Genomic DNA, 14,656 nt, shown 5'->3' on the forward strand with positions numbered 1-14,656 from the left:
TCTGAACTCTCTACAAAGATTTTGGAATCTTGTATATAGGTGATCAACAGATGAGGTTGCTCAGGGTGAGCATAGAGTGGTCTTTCTCCCAGTTATCTCTTAAGGCTATTTGGAAGTTTTAGAGTAAAAATATGAGAAAATAATTTTGTTCACATATTCACCAATTTGAGATTTTAGATTAATATTTTTACAGAAATCTCTTTATAGTCTTAATAATAATTGTAGACTCAAAGGTTATGTGTGCACATCAAGGACATTTTATTTTATTTAATTTCTAGTTAATGGTTCGTTTTCTCTTGCTTAGTATATTTTCCAGTATTTGCATTTTATCTTTAGATTTGTTAAATTTGCATTTTATTGTTACTAATTAGGTTGCTTTAGGTCTTCAATTAACAAAAATTAATCATTGGTGGAAGAGTGTGTCAATAATATGTAAAAGAGTTGTTAAGATAGTCTAAGTACTACAATGAGTAACCTGAAAACCACAAGCCATAACAATATAAATATGGATAGTGAACATAACTTTTATGTTTTTCTCTATTTCTGTATCAGTTGAAATTTCTTCTGATGTATTACATGTATTACATATTTAATAAAAATAAAGATATAAAAAGGTGAAGAATTAGTGAAGAGTTAAACAGTATAAACAACTCTTTTCCTATAGACAGAGGTAAGACATTATTAGTTAATTAATAATGAGACATTAATTATTAATAAGACTTCCTTATTATCTAGAAGGAAAAAATAGTAGTATATTTTTAGTATACTTTTTGAGCAAATATAGACTATTGGTCATTATGCACTTAGACACATAAATCTGGAAATGTGATAATTTTGCAAAAGTAGCATAAGTAGCTTTTTAAAAAAAGGAAAAAAGGTACCAGGAACTACAATGGTAAATATCTAAAAATTAGATTTCATTGGACCAGTGATGCATTCACTCCGAATCCTTAGGATGTTGTCCATTATGAGAATTATGAAAATAATGGATTGATTTTATTGATGCTTTCGTGCCATGCTCAGAGTACATTCAAAGTAAACTGAGTTTTTCTAAAACAAGTACAAAGTAATTATTTATGAAATAAAATTGATGACTTTTTTCTCTAAAAGTTGGGAAGAGACCAAAACAAAGAAGCATCATTCAAAGATGTACTTATCATAGGAAACAGAGGAAAAGACTTCCTTTTGCTAAGAACTGTGTAAATCTAGCTGTAAGAACCGTGTAAAGCTAGCCACTAAGCATTTGTACAGAGAGAACAAACTGTTGGTAAAATTCCTCTATGAAACCATACTGTTACACATTGCATAATATCAAAGATATATACAAGACAGGAGAGAAATTATTATAAAGGATGTGCACAAGGCAAATCTTCATGACTGTGGGTTAGGTATTCTATATTTCCTGTATATAGTATTTCCCAGATATAATACCAAAAATGAAAACACAAAAAGAGAAGATTAAGTTGGACTTATCAAAGTTATAAACTTTTGTGCTTCAAAGGACACCATTGAGAAAGTGAAAAGAATATGTATATAAAATATGGAGAGAGAGAGGATGGGAGAGAAAATTTTTGCAAATCATATAGCTGAAAAAGGGACTTTTATCTAGAATATGTAAAGAACTCTTACAACTCAATAGACAACCTAGTTAAAAATGAGAAAAGAACCTGAAATGACATTTCTACAAAGGAGGTTTACAAATGGCCAACAAGTGCATAAAATATGTTCAACACCATTAGTCATCAGGGAAATGCAAATCCAAATTGCAATGAGACATCACTTCACACTCACTTTTTGATTAGCTATAATTAAAAAAATGGAGAATAACAATTGCTGGTGTGGATGTGGAGAGAACCCTCCTATACTGCTGATGGAGACATAAAATGGTATAGCCACTTCGGTAAATAGTTTGGCAGTTCCTTAAATTGTTAAACCTAGAAATAATTTATGACCCAGCAATTCCACCATTAGGTATCTAATCAAGAGAAATGAAAAGTATGTGCACACAAAAACTTGTGCACAAATGTTCACAGCAGCACTATTCATAGTAGCTAAAAAGTGGAAACAAGCCAAATGTCCACCAATTGATGAATGGATAAACAAAATATGGTATATACATTAAATAGAGTGTTATTTGGCAATAAAAGGGAATAAAGTACTTATATACACTACAACATGGTTGAAACTTTAAAACTTTATGCTAAGTTAAATAAGCCAGTCACACTAACTGGAATAAAATAAGAAGTGAATTTTTGTGAAGTCTAATATTCTTGTATGTTTTCTAAATGATGATTTAAATTATTTGTGTAACAGGCAAGTTTTATATATATATATATATATATGAATTATATATATGTAAAATATATGTAAACATGAATTTATAAAATTCATGTTATCTAGTAGCCATCCATATTTATCAGATAGGAAGAACTGCATACCATTCATTTTTAAATGTGTTACAAATAAATGCAGTTTTATAAGTATAGGGATGAATGTAATCACATTTCCCCTAACTGCTCATCTCATGATTATTCATACTTTTTTTCCTTTAAACACACAGCCTAATTCCAAAATAATTGGTCACAATTATCTTTCCTCCTCCATATGCCTGTGTATGATGAGGTCTTCAAAGGGAAATAACCATGTTAATAAAATGTTTATTGTCATTGTATTCTTATTATAGTCTTTCAATAAATATTTGTTGCCTAAATAAAATGATGATATCTTTTTAAAATAAAAGGGAAGCCAGTAGCAAAAGTCCACATATTGTATGATTCCACCTATATGATATATCCAGAATAGGGAAATCTATAGAGACAGAAAGTACATTAGTGTTTTCCTAGGGCTGAAAAGTTGGGGGGAAATGGAAAGTGACTGCTAATGGGTAAGGGCTTTCCTTTGGGATTATGAAATGTTCTAAAACTAGATTGTGTCAATGGGTGCACAATTCTGTGAGTATACTAAAACAATTTTATAAGGGTGAATGTTTATATAACTTGTATCTTAATAAAACTGGTACAAAAGAGTATGTGCTAGCATATATTTTCTTTACAGTGGTGTGAAACCACACATATGCAGAACATGAACTATTTCTTGAAATAAGTCCAATTCTTATAAGAGAGAAATGTTCTACAACCTTGTTGGGTACATCACTGAAAGTGTATTACACAGAAGAGATCTTTTGATTAGTTAATTATATTGTGAGTTAATTATATATATAAACTTGAAAACAATCATAGAACTAGGACATTGGTGGCCATGTGAATCTAAATGTTTTCATATACACTCCAACAAAGGAGTAAAATCAGCTAGGGGTGTAAACAAAACCACACATGACCCATGTCTTAAGCATTACTAGGAGACCATACCACAAATCACATTGAGTGATTTGCATACGTTGATCATCCTTGCATCTTAAATAAAAATCCCATTTCATCATGGGGTTTAATCCTTTTAATTCACTGTTAAACTCATTTTGTTAGTATTTTATTGAAGATTTTTGCATCTATGTTCATTAGGAACATTGATTTGCAGTTTTCTTCTGGTGTCTTTGTCTGGCTTTGATATCAAGGTGATGCTGGTCTCACAAAATACATTTGAAAGTGTTCTGTCTTCTATTTTGGAAGAATTTAAGAAGAATTGATATTAATTCTTCTTTGAATGTTTGGTAGAATTCACCTGTGAAACTATCTGGTCCTAGACTTTCCTTTGTTGGGAGGTTTTCAATTACCGTTTTAATCTCCTTATTTGTTATTGGCCTGTTCTGGATTTCCAATTTGTTTTAGTCTTGGAGGCTTGTATATTTCTAGGAATTTATCCATTTCTTCTAGGTTATCCCATTTGTTGACATAAAATTCAAAATAGATTTTTATGATCCTTTTTGTTTCTGAGGCAGCCATTGTCATATGTCCTCTTTCATTTTGAATTTTATTTGAGTCTTCTCTCTTTATTTTTCCTTAGGTAATCTAGATAAGAGTTTATCTTTTCAGAAAACCAACTCTCAGTTTTATAGACTGTTTCTTATTGCTTTTCTAATCTTTATTTATTTCTACTCTAATCTTATTGTTTCCTTCCTTTTGCCAACTTTGGGCTTAATTTGTTCTTTTTCTAATTTCTTGAGGTGTAAAGGTAGGTTTTTTATTTGAGATTTTTCTTCTTTTTAATGTAGGTATTTATCACTATGAACTTCTCATTTAGCACTGCTTTTACTACCTTTCATAAGTTTTGGTATGTTGTGTTTTGTTTGTTTTTCTTACAATATTTTTAAAATTCCCTTTTGATTTCTCTTTGACCCAATGGTTGTTCAAGTGTGTATTGTGTATTATCCATGTATTTGTCAATTTTCCTGGTTTCTTTCTGTTATTAATTTCTGATTTCATTCTACTGTGCTCAGAAAAAGTACTTGGTATGATTTTAGTCTTCTAAATTAGTTAAAACTTGTTTTGTAACTTAATATGTGATCAATCCTGGAGAATATCCCATGTACTGCTGAGAATAAGGTGTTTTCTTCCACTCTTGAGTGAAAATTCTGTATATGTCTGTTAGGTTCATTTGGTCTATAATGTTATATAAGTCAGCTGTTTCTTTATTGATTTTCTGTCTAGATGTTCTATCCATTATTAAAAGTGGGGGTATTGAAGTGTCCCACTATTATTGTATTGCTATCAATTTCGCCTTTCAGATCTGTCAATATTTGCTTTATATATTTAGATGATGTAACGTTGGGTGCATATATATTTATAATTATTTCATCTTCCTGGTGAACTGACCCACTTCCCATTATAATGACTTTATTTCTAGAGACAGTTTTTTATTTTAAGAATTTTATTTTATTTTATTTTTAACATCTTTATTGGAGTATAGTTGCTTTACATTGTTGTGTTAGTTTATGATGTAAAACAGAGTGAATCAGCTATATGTATACATATATCCCCATATCCCCTCCATCTTGTGTCTCCCTCCCAACCTCCCTATCCCACCCCTCTAGGTGGTCACAAAGCACCAAGCTGATCTCCCTGTGCTATGCAGCTGCTTCCAACTAGCTATCTATTTTACATTTGATAGTGTATATATGTCAATGCTACTCTCTCACTTCGTCCCAGCTTACCCTTCCCGCTCCCCGTGTCCTCAAGCCCATTCTCTACGTCTGCATCCTTATTCCTCTCCTGGCCCTAGGTTCTTCAGAACCATTTTTTTTTAAAAGATTCCTCATATATGTATTAGCATATGGTATTTGTTTTTCTCTTTCTGACTTACTTCACTCTGTATGACAGTCTCTGTGTCCATCCACCTCACTACAAATAATACAGACAGTTTTTGACCTAAAGTCTATTTTGTCTGATATAAGTATAGCTACCCCAGTTTTCCTGTTACCATTTGTGTGGACTATGTTTCCTACCCGTCCACTTTCAGTCTATGTGTGTCCTTGAATCTAAAGTGAGTTTCCTGTAGACAGCATAAAGTTGGATCTTATTTTTTATCTATTAAGCCACTGAATATCTTTCTTTTTTTTGATTGAGGATTTAATCCATTTGCATTTAAATAATAATAATTGTTGTGTATAAATCTTTATTGGAGTATAATTGCTTTACAATGGTGTGTTAGCTTCTGCTTTATAAAAAAGTGAATCAGCTATACATATACATATGTTCCCATATCTCTTCCCTCTTGCATCTCCCTCCTTCCCACCCTCCCTATCCCACCCCTCTAGGTGGTCACAAAGCACTGAGCTGATATCCCTGTGCTATGTGGCTGCTTCCCACTATCTATTTTACATTTCATAGAGTATATATGTCCATGCCACTCTCTCACTTTCTCACAGCTTACCCTTCCTCCTCCCCATATCCTCAAGTCTATTCTCTAGTAGATCTCTGTCTTTATTCCTGTCTTACCCCTAGGTTCTTCATGACATTTTTTTTCTTAAATTCCATATATATGTGTTAGCATACGGTATTTGTCTTTCTCTTTCTGACTTACTTCACTCTTTTTGACAGACTCTAGGTCCATCCACCTCATTACAAATAGCTCAATTTCGTTTCTTTTTATGGCTGAGTAATATTCCATTGTATATATGTGCCACATCTTCTTTATCCATTCATCCGATGATGGACACGTAGGTTGTTTCCATTTCCTGGCTAGTGTAAATAGAGCTGCAATGAACATTTTGGTACATAACTCTTTTTGATTATGGTTTTGTCAGGGTATATGCCCAGTAGTGGGATTGCTGGGTCATATGGTAGTTCTATTTGCATATTTTTAAGGAAACTCCATACTTTCCTCCATAGTGGCTGTACCAATTCACATTCCCACCAACAGTGCAAGAGTGTTCCTTTTCTCCTCACTCTCTCCAGCATTTATTGTTTCTAGATTTTTTGATAATGGCCATTCTGACTTGTGTGAGATGATATCTCATTTTAGTTTTGATTTGCATTTTTCTAATGATTAATGATGTTGAGCATTCTTTCATGTGTTTGTTGGCAGCCTGTATATCTTCTTTGGAGAAATGTCTATTTAGGTCTTCTGCCCATTTTTGGATTGGGTTGTTTGCTTTTTTGATATTTAGCTGCATGAGCTGCTTATAAATTGTGGAGATTAATCCTTTGTCAGTTGCTTCATTTGCAAATATTTTCTCCCATTCTGAGGGTTGTCTTTTGGTCTTGTTTATGGCTTCCTTTGCTGTGCAAAAGCTTTGAAGTTTCATTTGGTCCTATTTGTATGTTTTTATTTCCATTACTCTGGGAGGTGGGTCAAAAGGGATCTTGCTGTGATTTATGTCATGGAGTGTTCTGCCTATGTTTTCCTGTAAGTGTTTGAGAGTTTCTGGCCTTACATTAAGGTGTTTAATCAATTTTGAGCTTATTTTTGTGTATGGTGTTAGGGAGTGATCTAATCTCATACTTTTACATGTACCTGTCTAGTTTTGCCAGCACCACTTATTGAAGAGGCTGTCCTTTCTCCACTGTACATTCCTGCCTCCTTTATCAAAAATAAGGTGACCAAATGTGCGTGGGTTTACCTCTGGGCTTCCTATCCTGTTCCATTGATCTATCTTTCTGTTTTTGTGCCAGTTCCATACTGTCTTGATTACTGTAGCTTTGTAGTATAGTCTGAAGTCAGGGAGCCTGATTACTCCAGCTCCATTTTTTGCTTTCAAGATTGCTTTGGCTATTTGGGGTCTTTTGTGTTTCCATACAAATTGTGAAATTTTTTGTTCTAGTTCTGTGAAAAATGCCAGTGTTAGTTTGATAGGGATTACATTGAATCTGTAGATTGCTTTGGATAGTAGAGTCATTTTCACAGTTGATTCTTCCAATCCAAGAAAATGGTATATCTCTCCATCTATTTGTATCATGTTTAATTTCTTTAATCAGTGTCTTATCATTTTCTGCATACAGGTCTTTAGTCTCCTTAGGTAGGTTTATTCCTAGATATTTTATTCTTTTTGTTGCAATGGTAGATGGGAGTGTTCTCTTGATTTCACTTTCAGACATTTCATCATTTGTTTATAGGAATGCCCGATATTTCTGTGCATTACTTTTTTATCCTGCTACTTTTCCAAATTTATTGATTAGCTCTAGTAGTTTTCTGGTAGCATCTTTATGATTCTCTATGTATAGGATCATGTCATCTGCAAAGAGTGACAGTTTTACTTCTTTTCCAATTTGGATTCCTTTTATTTCCTTTTCTTCTCTTACTGCTATGGCTAAAACTTCCAAAACCATTTTGAATAAGAGTGGTGAGAGCGGACAACCTAGTCCTGTTCCTGATCTTAGTGGAAATGCTTTCAGTTTTTCACCATTGAGGACAGTGTTGGCTGAGGGTTTGTCCTATATGGCCTTTATTATGTTGAGGAAAGTTCCCTCTATGCCTACTTTCTGCAGGGTTTTTATCATAAATGGGTGCTGCATTTTGTCAAAAGCTTTCTCTGCATCTTTTGAGATGATCATATGGTTTTTCTCCTTCAATTTGTTAATATGGTGTATCACATTGATTGGTTTGCGTATATTTAAGAATGCTTCCATTCCTGGGATAAACCTCCCTTGATCATGGTGTATGATCCTTTTAGTGTGCTGTTGGATTCTGTTTGCTAGTATTTTGTTGAGGATTTTTTCAGCTAAGTTCATCAGTGATATTGACCTGTAGTTTTCTTTCTTTGTGACATCCTTGTCTGGTTTTGGTATCACAGTGATGGTGGCCTGGTAGAATGAGTTTGGGAGTGTTCCTCCCTCTGCTATATTTTGGAAGAGTTTGAGAAGGATAGGTGTTAGCTCTTCTCTAAATGTTTCATAGAATTCGCCTGTGAAGCCAACAGGTCCTGGGCTTTTTTGTGTTGGAAGATTTTTAATCACAGTTTCAGTTTCAGTGCTTGTGATTGCTCTGTTCATATTTTCTATTTCTTGCTGATTCAGACTCAGTACATCGTGCGTTTCTAAGAATTTTTCCATTTCTTCCAGGTTGTCCATTTTATTGGCATAGAGTTACTTGTAGTAATCTCTTATGATCCTGTGTATTTCTGCAGTGTCAGTTGTTACTTTTCCTTTTGCATTTCTGTTTTTATTTGAGTCTTCTCCCATTTTTTCTTGATGAGTCTGGCTAATGGTTTATCAATTTTGTTTATCTTCGCAAGCAACCAGCTTTTAGTTGTATGGATCTTTGCTATCATTTCCTTCATTTCTTTTTCATTTATTTCTGATCTGATCTTTATGATTTCTTTCCTTCTGATAACTTTGGGGTTTTTTGTTCTTCTTTCTCTAATTGCTTTAGGTGCAAAGTTGGTTGTTTATTTGAGATGTTTCCTGTTTCTTAATGTAGGATTGTATTGCTATAAACTTCCCTCTTAGAACTGCTTTTGCTGCAGTTTTAGGTCATCGTGTCTCCATTGTCATTTGTTTCTAGATATTTTTCGATTTCCTCTTTGATTTCTTCAGTGATCAGTTCTTTATTAAGTAGTGTATTGTTTAGCCTCCATGTGTTTGTAGTTTTTACAGATCTTTTCCTGTAATTTATATCTAGTCTCATAGCGTTGTGGTCAGAAAAGATACTTGATATGATTTCAATATTCTTAATTTTACCAAGGCTTGAATTGTGACCCAAGATATGATCTATCCTGGAGAATGTTCCATGAGAAATTGAGAAAAATGTGTATTTTGTTGTTTTTGGATGGAATGTCAAAAAATATCAATTAAGTCCATCTTGTTTAGTGTATCATTTAAAGCTTCTGTTTCCTTATTTATTTTCATATTGGATAATCTGTCCATTGGTGAAAGTGGGGTGTGAAAGTCCCCTACTATGAATGTGTTACTGTCGATTTCTCCTTTTATGGCTGTTAGTATTTCCCTTACGCATTGAAGTGCTCCTATGTTGGGTGCATAAATATTTACAATTGATATATGTTCTTCTTGGATCGATCCCTTGATCATTATGTAGTGTCCTTCTTTGTCTCTTCTAATATTCTTTATTGTAAAGTCTATTTTGTCTGATATGAGAATTGCTACTCCAGCTTTCTTTTGGTTTCCATTTGATGGAATATCTTTTTCCATCCCCTTACTTTCAATCTGTATGTGTCTCTACGTCTGAAGTATGTCACTTGTAGACAGCTTATATATGGATCTTTTTTTGGTATACATTCAGCCAGTCTGTGTCTTTTGGTGGGAGCATTTAATCAATTTACATTTAAAGTAATTATCGATATGTATGTTCCTATTTCCATTTTCTTAATTGTTTTGGGTTTACTATTGTAGATCTTTTCCTTCTCTTGTGTTTCCTGCCTAGAGAATTTCCTTTAGCATTTGTTGTGAAGCTGGTTTGGTGGTGCTGAATTCTCTTAGTTTTGCTTGTTTTTAAAGTTTTTTATTTCTCCATCAAATCTGAATGAGATACTTGCTGTGTAGACTAATCTTGGTTGTAGATTTCTCTCCTTCATCCCTTTAAATATGTCCTGCCAGTCCCTTCTGGCTTGCAGAGTTTCTGCTGAAAGGTCAACAGTTAACCTTATGGGGATTCCCTTGTGTGTTATTTGTTGTTTTACTGTTGCTGCTTTTAATATGTTTTCTTTGTATTTAATTTTTGACAGTTTGATTAATATGTGTCTTGGCATGTTTCTCCTTGGATTTATCCTGTATGGGATGCTCTGTGCTTCCTGGATTGATTAACTATTTCCTTTCCCATATTAGGGAAGTTTTCAAGTATAATCTCTTCAAATATTTTCTCAGTCCCTTTCTTTTCCTCTTCTTCTTCTGGAACCCCTATAATTCGAATGTTGGTGCTTTTAATGTTGTCTCAGAGGTCTCTGAAACTGTCCTCAGTTCTTTTCATTCTTTTTTCTTTATTCTGCTCTGCAGTAGTTATTTCCACTATTTTATCTTCCAGGTCACTTATCCGTTCTTTGACCTCAGTTATTCTGCTATTGATCCCTTCTACAGTTTTTTTAAATTTCATTTATTGTGTTGTTCAGCATTGTTTGTCTCATCTTTAGTTCTTCTAGGTCCTTGTTAAATGTTTCTTGCATTTTCTCTATTCTATTTCCAAGATTTTGGATCATCGTTACTATCATTATTTTGAATTCTTTTTCAGGTAAACTATCTATTTCCTCTTCATTTGTTAGGTCTGATGTGTTTTTATCTTGCTCCTTCAACTGCTGTGTGTTTTTCTGTCTTCTCATTTTACTTATCTTACTGTGTTTGGGGTTCCCTTTTTGCATGCTGCAGGTTCGTAGTTCCTGTTGTTTTTGGTGTCTGTCCCCAGTGGCTATGCTTGGTTCAGTGGGTTGTGTAGGCTTCCTGTTGGAGGGGACTAATGCTTGTGTTCTGGTGGATGAGGCTGGATCTTGTCTTTCTGGCAGGCAAGTCCACGTCTTGTGGTGTGTTTTGGGGTGTCTGTGGACTTATGATTTTAGGCACCCTCTCTGCTAATGGGTGGGGTTGTGTTCCTGTCTTGCTAGTTGTTTGGCATAGGGTGTCCAGCACTGTAGCTTGGTGATCGTTGAGTGAAGCTGGGTGTGGGTGTTGAGATGGAGATCTCTGGGAGATTTTCGCCATTTGATATTACGTGTAGCTGGGAGGCCTCTTGTGGACCAGTGCCCTGAAGTTGTCTCTCCCACCTCAGAAGCACAGCACTGCCTGCTGGCTGCAGCAGCAAGAGCCTTTCATCCACACGGCTCAGAATAAAAGGGGGAGAAAGTAGAAAGAAAGAAAGAAGGAAAGAGGGTTAAATAAAATAAAGTTATTAAAATAAAAAAAGATTATTAAGAGTAAAACTTTTTTAAAAAGTAAAAAAAGAAAAAAAATACGGACGGATAGAAACCTACGACAAATGGTGAAAGCAAAGCTATACAGACAAAATCTCACACAGAAGCATACACATACACACTCACAAATAGAGGAGAAGGGGAAAAAATAATAAGTCTTGCTCTCAAAGTTCACCTACTCAGTTTGGGATGATTCGTTGTCTATTCAGGTATTCCATAGATGCAGGGTACATCAGGTTGATTGTGGAGATTTAATCCGCTGCTCCTGAGGCTGCTGGGAGAGATTTCGCTTTCTCTTCTTTGTTCCCACAGCTCCTGGGTTTCAGCTTTGTATTTGGCCCCACCTTTGCATGTAGGTCACCTGAGGGCGTCTGTTCTTCGCTCAGAGAGGACGGGGTTAAAGGAGGAGCTGATTCGGGGTCTCTGGCTCACTCAGGCCTGGAAGAGGGAGGAGTACAGATGCGGGGCGAGCCTGCGGCGGCAGAGGCCGGCGTGACGTTGCACCAGCCTAAGCCGCGCCGTGCATTTTCCCGGGTAATTTGTCCCTGGATCCTGGGACCCTGGCAGTGGCAGGCTGCACAGGCTCCCCGGAAGGGAGGTGTGGAGGGTGAGCTGTGCTAGCACACAGGCTTCTTGGTGGCGGCAGCAGCAGCCTTAGCATCTCATGCCCATCTCTGGGGTCCGCGCCTTTAGCCGTGGCTCGCGCCGGTCTCTGGAGTTCCTTTAACCAGTGCTCTTAATCCCCTCTCCTTGCGCACCAGGAAACAAAGAGGGAAGAAAAAGTCTCTTGCCTCTTTGTCAGGTCCAGACTTTTTCCGGACTCCCTCCCTGCTAGTCGTGGTGCACTAACCACTTCTGGCTGTGTTCACGCCTCCAGTCCTCTCCCTGCGCTCCGAGCAAAGCCCGAGCCTCAGCTCCCAGCCCCGCCCGCCCCGGTGGGTGAGCAGACAAGCCTCTCGGGCTGGTGAGTGCTGGTCGGCACCGATCCTCTGTGCGGAAATCTCTCCGCTTTTCCCTCTGCACCCCTGTTGCTGCGCTCTCCTCCACGGCCCCGAAGCTCCTCCCCTCCGCCACCCGCAGTCTCTGCCGGCGAAGGGGCTTCCTAGTGTGTGGAAACCTTTCCTCCTTCACGGCTGCCTCCCACTGGTGCAGGTCCTGCTCCTATTCTTTTGTCTCTGTTTATTCTTTTTTCTTTTGCTGTACCCAGGTACGTGGGGGAGTTTCTTGCCTTTTGGGAGGTCTGAGGTCTTCTGCCAGCGTTCAGTAGGTGTTCTGTAGGAGTTGTTCCATGTGTAGATGTATTTCTGATGTATCTTGTCAGGGCAAGGGTGGCAGTGTGACCTGGGGGGCTGCTCATCGCCGACCAGTGTGGGGCGCGGCCTGGGGGATGGTGGTTGACCCTCAGCAGCCAACTTAAATAATTATTGATAGGGAACGATTTACTATTGCCAGTTTGTTAACTGTGTTCTCTTTGTGTTATAGGGGTTTTTTGTCCCTCTTTTTCTCTCTTGCTATTTTCTTTGCGTTTATTTCCTTTCCTTTCCTTTCCTTTTTGTATTGATAGGCTTTAATTCCTTTCTCTTTTTCTTTTGTGTAACTTCTATAAGTATTTATTGGGTAGTTATCATGGGGCTTACATAAAATATCATGTATTTATAACAGCTTTTTAAACTAATAACAAATTATCTTCACTTGCATACAAAAACTCTATGCGTCCAAACCACAGTCTTTGTTCTTAGTGGTCCCCAGGAGGCTAGAGTATGCTAAGTCCCATCAGAGCCCTGTGACAGATGAGATAGAAGCCAGTCCATTGAGTAGTAGCAAGAAAAGCTGGGGCACTAGATGTTTGGTCCAATTCCTTCTCTCCCCAGGAGAAGATAGGAGCTGGATTTTATCTTCCATTCCCTGTGCACTAAGCCACAGAGAGGAGTTGTTGCAGATGTCTGCACACTTGTTCAGACAACATGCTGTTTTAAACTGTTGCTTGGCTCTCCGTCATCCACAGGGACCTAGCTAATGCTGGACAGTATCAGCTCTCAGAGACTTGTGGACTAGAAGCCAGCCCTTTGGGTAGCAGCCAGAAAAGTTGGGGGACTAGAGGTACAGTCCAATTAACTCCTAACATGCTGGAGGCAAACTGCCTTCTACAGTGGCTGTATTATTTTGTATCCCACCATTAGTGAGTGAGAGTTCTTGTTGCTCCACATCATCCCCAGCAATTGGTGTTATCAATGTTTCAAATTTTGGCCATTCTAATATGTGTGCAGTGATATGTCGTCGTTGTTTTAATTTTCAGTTCCCTAATGACACATGATGCTGAGCATCTTTTCATATACCTACTTGTCACCTGTATATTTTCTTTGGTGAGGCATGTGTTCAGGTTTTTTGCTCATTTTTAAATCAAGTTGTTCATTTTCTTATTGATTTTCAACAATTATTTGTATATTTTTTATAATAGTCCTTTATCAGATGTGTCTTTTGCAAATATTTCCTGCCAGTGTGTGGCATCTTCTCATTCTCTTGTTCACTAATGATTTTTTTTACCAAGGTACAAAGTCAATTCTGTGGCAGAAGGAGAGCTTTGTTAACAAATGTTGCTGGGACAATGATGGGATATGCAGATGCGAAAAAAAAAGGAAAAAGAAAAAAGGAAGGAAGAAAGAATTTTAACTTTAATCCATTTCTTCCACCATATACAAAAATTAACTGAAATGGAGAATAGAAATAAATATAAATCCTAAAACTATAAACTTCCAGATGAAAGAGAGAAAAAATTTCTGTGACCTTAGGTTTGACAAAGATTTCTCAGATATGACACAAAAAGGAGTAGAGGTGACAGTGGTGGTGGTATGAAGTAAATATTTATGTATCTTAGCATAAAGTCAATAGATAATATCTAAAAATGTTTTTAAATAGTAGTATAAGCATATGATTTGAAATTAATTTTTGAATTTTACTTAAAGAAAAATGTTAAGTAATGATTATTAGAAGAAACAGCTAAAGTATTTAAAAAGTGGTTGCCTCTGAAGAACTGGACTGGTGATAGGAAGAACTATTACAAGAAAAGGTCAGTTTGGAGCATGACAGAGGTTTGGATGCTGTTCATCACTTTAAGGACAGCATTCCTTGTAGAAATGTCAGCAAGGCTATTTCAGTTAGTTTCCAGAGAGTAAAGTTTAGAATGCCCCAGAATCTTAATAATAGCTAAACGGTGGGTAAAAGTACTGTATCCAATAATTCCTGAACATACGGACTATTTAATATTTTATTTATGCTGGAAGTAAGGAAGTCACATGGTTTCTACAACATTCCCTCTGAAAGCATATCTACTATTAGTATAAATACTGGCAGATTTGTTCTTGGCTAAAGTGCAAGCTGGTGTAAGAGTGTATAATTTGGCAGGTTGGGCTG

Source organism: Lagenorhynchus albirostris, chromosome X, assembly GCF_949774975.1.
Source record: "Lagenorhynchus albirostris chromosome X, mLagAlb1.1, whole genome shotgun sequence".
Lineage (NCBI taxonomy): Eukaryota > Metazoa > Chordata > Mammalia > Artiodactyla > Delphinidae > Lagenorhynchus > Lagenorhynchus albirostris.